Genomic DNA, 11,855 nt, shown 5'->3' with positions numbered 1-11,855 from the left:
GCAGCTCCCGGCCGCCGCCGCCCGTCCCGACCGCAGTCAGAGCCCGGCGCCCAGCGTAGGGAACCCGGCCCGCTGTGCTGCCGCCCGCGAGCGGGGGAAGCGGGGCCTCAAGCCCTTCTGCGGATCCACCTCAAAGTTGGGCCCTGTGCTCCCGAGCGCTGTCGGGTGCCCGACCTTGGGGACGCGTGTGGAAGTCCCCGAGGAAATGAACCATCTGGAGCAGAGGTAAAGCGGTAACACGCGAAATGTCTTGAAACTGTTAGAGAGTGAGAACCAGCATTCGCACACACGCGTGGTTTATGGTGATGGGACTTGGACGCAGAAGACAAACAGAAATCATCAGTCTCCCAACTACAAAAGCAAACAAACCAGCCTCTGTGCTGTCTCTACTAGCACAGCATCTGAGAGTGCTGCTGCAGTGCCTTCATAAGCAAGTTTGTTTCCTCCTTTTACTTAAGTGAGTCTGTCTCTGTCTGAACAATTGCCAAATCTGCTTAATATGCAGATTTATATAGGGCAGTCACTGATCCAGCCAGAGAGGGAAGGGCTGCGCTGGCCTCTCCTGCGTGACTGGGAGTGCAAGCTGTGTTAAGAACATTCAGAGCGACAGATGAGTGTACCATAAGCCAAGAGTAGCATTAAACTGATCTGAAAATTAAGAGTACTGTATAAGTACCATATATTTCTGTACTGTATGTGGACTGAGAATTCATCATGTTACTCAATCATATGAAAAGCAGTGACAGCAGCCACCTGCATATCCCCCCTGCTCCCTGTCTCCAGGTTAAATGCAGCCAGCCCAGTGCTGCAAAGACTACACCGAAGTGATGCAGTGGGCAAAAATTCCCTCAGCCTATGCAGAAAGTAGATAGCAAAAGTAGGACAACATAACAGTAGCATTACAACAAAGCAATACCTCTAGAAGGTGATTATGAAACAACAGCATTCTGCATCTTACACCATGCCAGCATTTAAACCTGGAAACCTGCTGACACAGCTGTATGATTCAGAGAACCAACAAATGATCTGTCCAACAGGTATCAGTTGATCAGTCTCCTGCCAAGATAAAACTGCTCCAACAGCCTCATTTGGTGGGCCACCAGTTTCTTTAACAGAACAGTTGCAGCCAAGGAGGAAAGCAGTTTGACAACCCATGGTCCTTACCAGGGGAATTGGCTGATAACATGAAATTCAAGTGGGAGATTTTATATACAGAGGTGGGCAGTGTTGCTGATACACAACCTGCACTGCATTTCCACCATCCAAAATGACATTAGATGTCCTTTGTGCAGGAAAAGTGAGCTGTTAAGTTTGTGCTGTGGTTGGGCTAGGCAATGTCATCACGAAATATGCAACCCCTTCCCAATGTTAAAATGTAAAGAGCAACTGAAACAGGGCTGTGTTCCACAACACAAAACTGAGAGTGGAGGATTAGGACCAAATTTTAGCATGTTGTAATGAATAAACAGCCAGAGGGAGTGAATCTTACTTTTATGCAGAGGAAAGCGGTCAAGCCATGACAAAAAAGTACAGCAACAGGAGAGGTTTACCTAAAGCCATGTATTGAACTGAGAGCTATTCTGCAGTTGAAAACTGTTTTAACTGGAATCAAGGAGTGTTCTGTGCTCTACAGAAAGCACCTCATGATATTTAAGAAGCTCTGATTGCAGTGGTCTCATAAAAATACACAAGGAACGTAAAAAGAGGGAGACAGAAGAAGACGTTTCTCATCTTCAAGTTTTACAAGGAAAAGTGAGGTCTGGAAATCAGAAAGGGAACAGAGGAGCAAGCCTGTAAAGAAAAGCTAACCATGTGTTCTGCATAGCAAGTGCTACAGAAACAGATTGCTAACTGAGAAACTTGTGTTAAGTGAGAAGTGGGATATAAATTGAGTGACAGACTTGATTAAACCAAGTACTGAGTGGGAGACTAAATTATGAGAGTAGAGTTTTTAAAAGGAATGTAGACAAAATGAAGCAGGAGGAGGGGTGGCAATATGGATAAGAGAGTATTGTGTCAACAGAAAGAAATATTGATGTTCTGGCTGACATTCCAGTCTACTTCTACTGAGAGCAAAACTGCAAACAGAGGTGAATCTCGATGGTGCCTGGTCAGAATAATGTTGCAGGGACCAGAAAATATCTGAACAGTAAGAAATGGTTTTGAGAGCCTGTGTAGTACTAATGGGAGATTCAGCTAATGAACAGTAAGTGAGCTCCTGACCTAAGTTATGCAGGATTGAAATCTGGAAGTAATGCTTTGCTTTTAGTATTAGCCAGCTGCAGATTTCATATTAGCAGAGTAGCAGTTTTGGTCTCTATCTTTGAAGTAGCACAGTTTGGCTTATACAGTACTCTGAATGTCAGGGATCTGTGAGGTATTAATCTGATTTTAATAACTGGAGCTGAGTAAGAGGCACTAAAGAAAGTAAGTAAAATGCAAAGAATTTAATGCAAAGCCCATGGGCATAAATGGACATTTCCTCTGATGTTAATGGACTTCGGATCAGGCCCCATCTGTCCATGGAGCCTAAGGTCAGCTTTGGTATGTTGAAGAATGTCTGTGGGAAGGCAATAACACAAAAACGTTGGTCTTTAGGGAAGCAGAGTGAAGGACCAAAAAATTAGTTCACAGAAACTAACTGGAATTCAAACCACTGTGGAAAATGGGAAGGATGCTGGAGAAGATGCATGATAGCATCTTTCCAGCAAGGTTGAACAAGCCCAAGGGCAGCATGTATCACTGTGCTGAGTGGAGCAGTGCTAGCTAGTACCAGATACGAAGAGAGGGTGTTAGCAAAAGAAAATTACTTGGGAAGGCTAAGAATGGGTGGAGTTGGAAATCAGTGTGGGAAGTTGAAAGCAAGAAGCAGAAAAGGAACATGCAGTAAACAAAATGAGTAGGCATATTTTTTAAATAGACATTTTCTGGGTTTCTGCTATTTACAAAGAATCAACCAATTTTCCTCTCTATGCCTCTGCTCTCCAGCCTGCCTCTTTAAAGTGAGTAACTCCAGGTAGGTCTTATTTCTCACAAGGATATTACAGGGCATAAAATCAACCTGCCCTGCTATTGTGGGGGGCTTCCTGACACTACTTCAGTATAGTAACAAATGAAAATGCAAAATAAAACATCCAGACGTCTAAAATTGTGTGAAATGTTCCATCGTCTTAAAGTGAGGGATTTTTTGGTGGGTGAGGAAAAGTTTTGAAATTCTTAACTATTTGCTTCTGAATCTACAAAGAAACATGCAGAGTTACCTAAATCAAGCATCATCTTATCATGACTGTTCACGGACTCACATTCATGTTCACAGAAGATGTCATAGGTGATTATTCATGTTGGCTATACAAAATCTCAAATTTTGTTTTTTACTTATGCCATTGTTGAGTATCTACCAAGAAAATAAATTTTCTTTAATGTGCCTGGTTGTTCTCTTCCTTCTCCCAAACTGACATTCATCTGCTGCCTCTGAGGATTTGTAAGTGAGGCTGATAAAAATAAAAAGTAGCATGCATAGAAAGAAGATTGGAAAGAGAGGAACTTTTTAGTGAATGAATATAAAATTTTTATTTGAAATAAACAATAGAGTTCTGGAGAGAAGCAAATATTAAATTACCCTATTAGTAGGGACTATTCAGACATCCATCTAGTTTAGTGTCTTGTCTTCAGTAGTGACCTATTCCAGATGATAAATGTACGGGAGGGGGAAGAGAAGGGTATGAAAGGAAGACAGAAGAAAAAGGGAAAGGAATCAAAGCAGGCCAATAAAGAAATCCATGTAACTATGACTCACATGCATATTGCTCACTTCTTGATTAGAGAGTGGCTTTCCTCCTGACCCCAAGCTGATGATCAAAATATGCCCTGAAGCACCAGGATTGGTAGCCCCTGTAATTTTGATCCTAGGTTGTGTCAGTGCACATGCTATTCTGTTTCATGTCAACGCCTAATCCTTTTTGATAGTTACTAAGCTATTTAAGTCAATAATATCCCATGGCTCTGAGTGTCGCATGTTAATTATATGGCTCATAAAACATATAACCTGATCTCATTGCAAATTTGTTCTATTTTAACGTCTCCAAGCTTTCTACTGTTACGAGATTTCTGGAGAGAAGCAAATATTAAATTACCCTATTAGTAGGGACTATTCAGACATCCATCTAGTTTAGTGTCTTGTCTTCAGTAGTGACCTATTCCAGATGATAAATGTACGGGAGGGGGAAGAGAAGGGTATGAAAGGAAGACAGAAGAAAAAGGGAAAGGAATCAAAGCAGGCCAATAAAGAAATCCATGTAACTATGACTCACATGCATATTGCTCACTTCTTGATTAGAGAGTGGCTTTCCTCCTGACCCCAAGCTGATGATCAAAATATGCCCTGAAGCACCAGGATTGGTAGCCCCTGTAATTTTGATCCTAGGTTGTGTCAGTGCACATGCTATTCTGTTTCATGTCAACGCCTAATCCTTTTTGATAGTTACTAAGCTATTTAAGTCAATAATATCCCATGGCTCTGAGTGTCGCATGTTAATTATATGGCTCATAAAACATATAACCTGATCTCATTGCAAATTTGTTCTATTTTAACGTCTCCAAGCTTTCTACTGTTACGAGACGGGCAGTAGGTAGCGTGTCCAAGTGGCCAGCCCTGTTCTGTACATCTCTGCTCTTTAGTGCTGTGGGTCACGGCCCCAGGAGCTCAGGCAAAGGAGGGGGCAGCTGTGGTCTGGCAGGGTCTCAGTGCCCAGGTGCCTCCGGGCAGGCTCTGTGTACCTGCTGGCAGCTGCCTGCTTCCCCAGCCCCCCTAGTCAGCCATGGGGACACATGCCGTTCACTGAGATTTTTCCAAGTCACCTAGACACAAGGTATTTTCTTCTCAGCTTGAAATGCTTGCAACTTTGGATTTCAGAAGCATGGGCTAGGTCCCCAACTAGGAAAGGGAAGCATTTGGTACACATTCAGCATTTTTAACTGGCATAAGCTCACTCCACACAATCTTTTCTCTAGACCCTTATCCTACCTTAATGAGGTATTAATATCAGGTTTATTGACTGATTTCACAAGCTGTTCTGGATTCCTGGACAACTACATGTGATATAGGCAAAGCCTAGTGGAAGATAACACATGGATAGTCTTGAAGAGCTGAGTACTTCACCCACAGAGCCACATAGAAGGGGCTACAGCAGCCTGATTTTATGTTTCTCATCTCATGAAAATCCAAGTCCCTCCAACACTAACCTGAGCTCTAGGTTAGAAACTGAGTGAGCTCCAAAAGACTCACCTTTCCAGATTCCTCTTGGAAACTATCTTTGCTAGACAATTTTTGAATGCTGAGCTGCAATGTCTACTGGCTGCTCTCTTAACTGATCTGTTTTACAACATATTTGTGCTTTCATCACATCTAAATTATCCTTTGAAATTTATCCATAAGACCCTATAGAAAACAGAAAGAATTATGAAAGTCGGACAAATAATGTGGGCAATAAGAATCTCCTCTAGTTCTGTATCTATAAGAATAGTAATAATAATGCGTTAAGAACCCCCAAGTTTTCACTTCTATCTTCTTGAAACTGGCCAATGTCAATTATTTATCAGGTGAAGAGCAGGGTTTCCCACCACTTATATGGCAACAAGGTCATGTTCCACAAGTTCCTTTAATAACTATCCAGTAACAGTAACTGGTATGCTAAAATCACCCTCAGATGATGTTAGCCTCAAAACATTTCATTTCTGTTGCCTCTCTTGGTGGATGAATGACAGAGAAACAGATTTTCCTGCTTCACCAGAGGAAGTGAACAGATCCATATGACCAGTGCCTAGTTTAGCTTAACAGTGACTCCAGGCAGCTCTGCTGTCACTGAAGGGTTACTCTGTGGGTATACGATAGTGGGGAAACATCTTGAACATTCATTTGAATATGGCCATCGCAGTGGAATGTTCAGGGGCTATTTTAAGATTCACACTGTTTGTTTAAACAAGATGGCATGACTCAATGACTGTTACATAAAGGATGAACACAGATTTCTCCCTATATCCCAGATATCTCCACCAACTTAAAATATTGTATGGAATTATACATATACCATGCTGAATTACATTGATTACTGAATGAATACTGAAAATTAATGCCACATTCTGGAATGGAGTCGCCCTCTTTTTAAAATAAGGTCCCTGTCAAAGGAAAGGCTAATACTGCAAAAAAGGATGATGGATGGACAGGCCACATGAGCTGAATGCTGCCTTTCAGAGTGTTGAGAAGAATATGAACAAGTAACTCCCTCATTGCTGGGGTTCACCCATAACCAAAAGGAATGAGAAATGAGCATTTTGGTTTCTGGTGATCAGTCAATGTGATCTATTGCTACTGCTGAAAGAAAAGTCCTCCATTTAGTGCCAGCTGCAATAAACTTTGTTTCTTTGCTTTTTAAAATGGAGCACAGATCACTGGGAAAACCTCCAGTTTAACTCTCACAATCAAAGTCATCACAACATTTGGCTATTACTAGCTCTATCTGAATTCAATTCAAATTAAGAGAAACTAATGTATCTCACACTATCCATCTTGCAATTCCATCCTCTTGTCATCTCAGTTGAATTTATGGCACAGTCCTTGGGGAGATACTAAGCTTTTTCCATTCAGTTTTCTGTTAGATCTTGATTTAAATGGCTGTGGATTATTGTCCCAGAATAAGAGTGCTGGACACCAAAGATACCCTGAAGTGTGTGCAGACTCTTGAGATTATAGAGAGACCAAATCATTCCCTTGGGGAATTTGCTGTCATATAGTATAATGATGGATCAATCTCAAACTGCAGTCAGTTCAGAACGAGGCATCTGTCCGGTCTTGTTTGGTAAAATATCGTGCATGTCTGGTAGCATGTCACAGACTGATCAATTTTAACTCTCAAATCATAGCACCCTACCAATTAAACATCAAACCATGACCAGAATTATTTAATGTTAACACAAAAAAATAGAAAGTTGTTTTAAAAATACAGGGGTTTATTATTAATTTCGTTAAACTTGCAATTTGAAAGTTTTTGGTTTTGACAAGGAACACCCCGTGCTCCTTGCCCACATGGGAGTGCTGAATTATATGTAATATGACAGAATCATCCAGCACTGGGATTCTCAAACCTTTTTATCCTGAGAGATTACTCTGAATCTGGGAGACATTACAAGCAACATTTAATCATCAAAGCTCCTGGTCCATTATAAGCCATGAAGTAGTGTACTTCCACAGCACAAACGTCACTGCCAAAATTGGCATGAACTGGCCCCTCCTGGCAGTCTCAGGAAGTCAACGTTTACAGAGTCTGTGCTTTCCTGTCATCACCAGGCAGAAGTCCTTTCAAATTTAGGACTAAGGCAGGAAGGGTATATTTTCACTAACAATGTCCACAGTACAAGTACAAAGGAGTAGATGCAGAAGCAATGTCTCCAGAGTATTTCACCATCACTTTCACCAGCACAAAACTCTCAAATAACACCTGTTAGCAGAAAATACTGGTTTTCATTCTTTTCATCTTTGAATCCTCTTGGTCCAGTGTTTCACCTCCTCAGTTTAAACAGTAACTGTTTAAAGATGACCTTGACATTTTAAAAAGAGCCTGTAAAACCTCTCCACTATAAACCAGCCAGATTAACATTTATGCATAATTTTAAAAAAATAAACATTTTAACCAAAATTGCCTGAATGTTTACAAGAGGGGAGAGACGGCTCACAGGACTCTTCAAAGAACATTGGCAGTAATTTCCTACCTCAAGTAAAATAAATTAATTAACACACACATCCTGTTTCACATCAAAAGAAAATCTGGCTCCAATGAACAATCCAAAGGAGAGGGCCTGTGAATGTTTACAAATACAGCCTGAGCCAACAAGAGCAGCAAGAGGGTATTTGGGAACCACAGCAAAACCTCCACCCAGCAGCTGGACTCTGGTTTCTCCAGATTTCAGTTCTGCCTGTGTGTAATGAACAGAGAACACACAGTGAGAAAGATAGGCCTGATTTCCCAGCCAGAGCAATAGTAAAATAATGATCTGCACTCCCCATTACAGCCACAAAACCTGTGGAAATAAGTGAAGTAAATCATGTTTTACAATGAGAGAAATGAGGCAGAGAGTGGGACAGTGACTCTCTCATGACCTCATGGGAGTGCATCTGTCATGGAAAGGCAGAATTCAGGTTGCTTCTCCAACATGAACAGATACAGATTCTTTCCTGTTAATCTTGATTTTGGGTGAAGGTAATGCAGTGGTGCCACTCTGAATTAAATGTGCAGCTCTCATCAGATTTCTCCCCAAAATTATGCCTCAGCATGGAGTGCCATTCACAATTAAAAACTCACTAAACATTTTCTATGTTCCTGCATCTCTTTTCTGTGGAGTGGCTGTGACTGCTACTGCTTTCTATGCCTCCTTCTGAGTGTACTTTGTTGCTTGTATCTTGTTAATAAAAATAAAATGCAAAAGAAAAAAAGATGATTCTTGACAGGTTAAAAAAATTACACATCTGTCAGTTTGGGTTGGGATCCCCATTAAGAATCCACCACTGTGAGTCTGCAGTGACACAGACCTCCTGCCTTTGAAGGGCAGTAGGCAAACACACCTGACTCTGCGGAAACATAAATGTTTGCACATGCAGAAGCCCTCAAGTATCTAATTTCTATACTGCAGAGGAGGGTATTATTTCCATGTTTAATGACCTTATGCTACATTTGAGAAGTACTAGTGAAAAAAATACATCCCAGCAGCAGAATAAGATGCTAGCTCGTGGCTGTTTGTTTCTTGAATACTTGCAAATCACAGAAGTACGTGAGAGTGAGTGAAGCAGAACCGTGTTTCTGGCCATGAAGATGTGGATAAGGTGACTCATGCTGAGGTGCGCACGTGTACATGCGACTGGATGGTGCATAGGCCAGGTGCATGTAGGTACTGCAGTTCCACAAATGGGAACAGAGAGATACCACAAACTGTGCAAGAAAAGATGAAAGCTGTTTTTACATATATATTCCAAGACACACAATATGTGTAAAGGCCAAAGATCCAGAAACAATAGGGAGGAACTGACTTAAAGTGAGCTCCCTGCAGCAAACAAGGATAGGCTAGTGGGTGTGTCAGAGAGCGAGTGACAAAGCATTTTATGTTTACATGACAAAATAAATGTTGTCGATACAATTAAGAGCCAAACTCCATTTAGCTTTTGCTTCTGAGTGAGTTTGGAAGAGGATGTGCACTCTATGATCCCACGCAGCTGTAATATTCAGCTGTCATTCTTACAGGAAGAGCAAGCTCCCCTTGGAAATCACACCTGCTTGCTATAACTAAAATTCGCAGAACTAACATCTGTCTCAGTTTTGGCATCTGTCTCTATTCCTAGACATGCACAGGGGTAGGTGAAAACACAATCTGGACTGTCCCTGGCTCCACTGGGTGGTCCTCAAGCCCAGGGCTGGGATGGTATTGGCCCAGGAGGTGGGGTAATTCATTTGACAAATGAATCATGCCAATTGAGGATTTGAAAATCCTATTCCTAGCCCACACTTCCCTTTGGCAAGAGAGAAGAGAGGAGTTAAAAACTTAGTTCTATTGCATGTCTCTAGAAATACCATTTCAGAGTGAAACTCAAGAGTTTTACAGGCACACACAAAATGTTTGAAATTCCCATATGATTCCATTTCTCTTGCTTTGAGAAGAGCTTCATATAATGTTCATATTTTTTCTGTCAACAACTTAGCTGCTTTCTAAACCTAAATATTGCCAATTTATTTAAATCTCTACCATCATACTTTTGTCTTAGAGGGCTAATCCTCTTGTTCTCTTGGGATGGTATGCATTTCTTGGTAACTGAAACTTTCTCTATCGTTTTCTGAAGAATATTTACAAAGACTGGTATCACAAAGGTGACTGTCTAGGTCAGCAGTTCTTTTCTGTATGTGAAACATTGTGATGGATGCAGTTTTGAGCTACGATTACCACCCAGCTGATTTAGAGATGAGGCCTTCTTATGGACACCATGCACACTTAGAGCAATAAATTTATTATTTATTTGTCTCTGTCCACCTGCTAACAGGCCAAACCTCACAGAAATTATCTCAATGCCAGAGATTAGAATCTAGCCTCCTGTGTTTGCAATGACTTTCTAGAGCTAGAACTTTGTAAGTTATAAAGTGTATAGCCAGAAGAATAGCAAATGCTGTATTAAGTGAAAAGGATATATATTATGAGTGGTTTTTGGTTGCCCCAAGTCTATCTTCATAACACATTAGCATAAAGCTTTGCTCAAACATACAACATGTGGTTGCTCTGGCCTTAGGCTGGTACAAAGACAAGGCCCAGCAACAGCAACATTCACAATTCAAGTTTCCAGCATAACTTCTCCAAATGCCAGCACAGGCTCAGTCAATAACATGCTGCACATGCTGGGCTTGTGTGCAACCCTGCCCATGTGTGTTGCTTCTGGGACTATTTTTTCTTCTGAAACTGTTTTAGGAACAGGAACACAGGACGAGTGACATTCAGGACTCATCAGCAGCTTTCAGCACCACCTTGGAAGCAGGCATGCCCTTTGGGAATGATACTTGTGAGGACCCATCCTCATATAAGTCCACCAGCACAACCAAGAGGGAAGAGAAGCACTGCTGAGTACTTACTCTGTATGTATTGTACAGGGACATTTTCTAACAGTAAATATTTAAGCAGCAGCAGGGAAAAGGATGCAAGCTGCACACAGCTGAAACAGATGTAGGACATCTGAGTGAAGGGTGAGGAAGAGAAAAAGTATCAGTGGCTACTGGAACAGTCCTGCTACTACTGACTCATAAGCAAAAAGAAGCCACTGTGGGAAAAAATGCAATGCACTGCCAATGAAATTTAGCATTTATAGAACATGCATAAGTATGGCAAGATCTCAAGACCTACAGACAGTGAAAGTCATCAGGAGATCAAAGTACATAACGCCATGAACGACAGTCCAAACCAAATAGCTTCAAATTTCTTCCTTAACAGTCAAAAAAAGTTAGTAGTAAAGGAGGAGAGCGCCGGCTGGGCTGCGTGCTGCGCTGAAGAGTTCCGATCACCAGGCGGGAGCTCGAGATGCTCAGGCGCCCTCGGGAAAGCACCGTCGGAGACACCTGGCGGCAGCGGCCGCGCTCGCCCTGCAGAGTGCGGCAACAGCGACGGCGAACGGAGCGGACTGCACCCCTGGGCGGGCTGGGTCACCCAACACACAGACCTCGCCCAGGTGTAGAGACCCCAGCTGTCAAGATCTCTAGACTGCCCGAGGATTAAAACCACATCCACAACGGTCATTTTAATCCTGCGGCTTAATTAGCTAAGAAAACACTTCCAGTTTAAGGAGTTAGAAATGACCCACATGGCAAAACTACATTCCTTTCAATCAGCTTCAATTGTGTGTCTGTCTGTCCAGCTTTCGACACCACAACTTCTGCTTCTGCTCCTGTCAATCTCTTTGTGCTTATTTGCGGCATTCCCTTGTTAAAATCTAACCTTACCATAAGACCTTGAAGCAGATGATCCCGCCTTCTCATCATGAACAATTTCCTCTACTGAACAGTTTTTGTGCCTCCTTGGGAGCAAACAGAGCTCTTTGGAGACGGGCTTCTTATTTGCACAGGTCAGCAAGTATTTACATAGTGATGTACAACAGTACAATGAGATAATAAGAGTTGCATTAATAAGTCGTGACTGGACATCATTACAGAGGCAGAACTCCTAATCAAGGCAAAAAAGTATTTAGAGAAGGGACTCAGAAGAAATGTCTCACTCCCTTTTCTGTGTCATTTACCTCAATGGTGAAATCAGAAGCCATTATTTAGATTCAGTTTACC

This window comes from Corvus brachyrhynchos, unplaced genomic scaffold (genome assembly GCF_000691975.1).
Source record: "Corvus brachyrhynchos isolate BGI_N302 unplaced genomic scaffold, ASM69197v1 scaffold61, whole genome shotgun sequence".
In the NCBI taxonomy this organism is placed as follows: Eukaryota; Metazoa; Chordata; class Aves; order Passeriformes; family Corvidae; genus Corvus; species Corvus brachyrhynchos.
Note: the sequence above shows the minus strand (reverse complement) of the source record.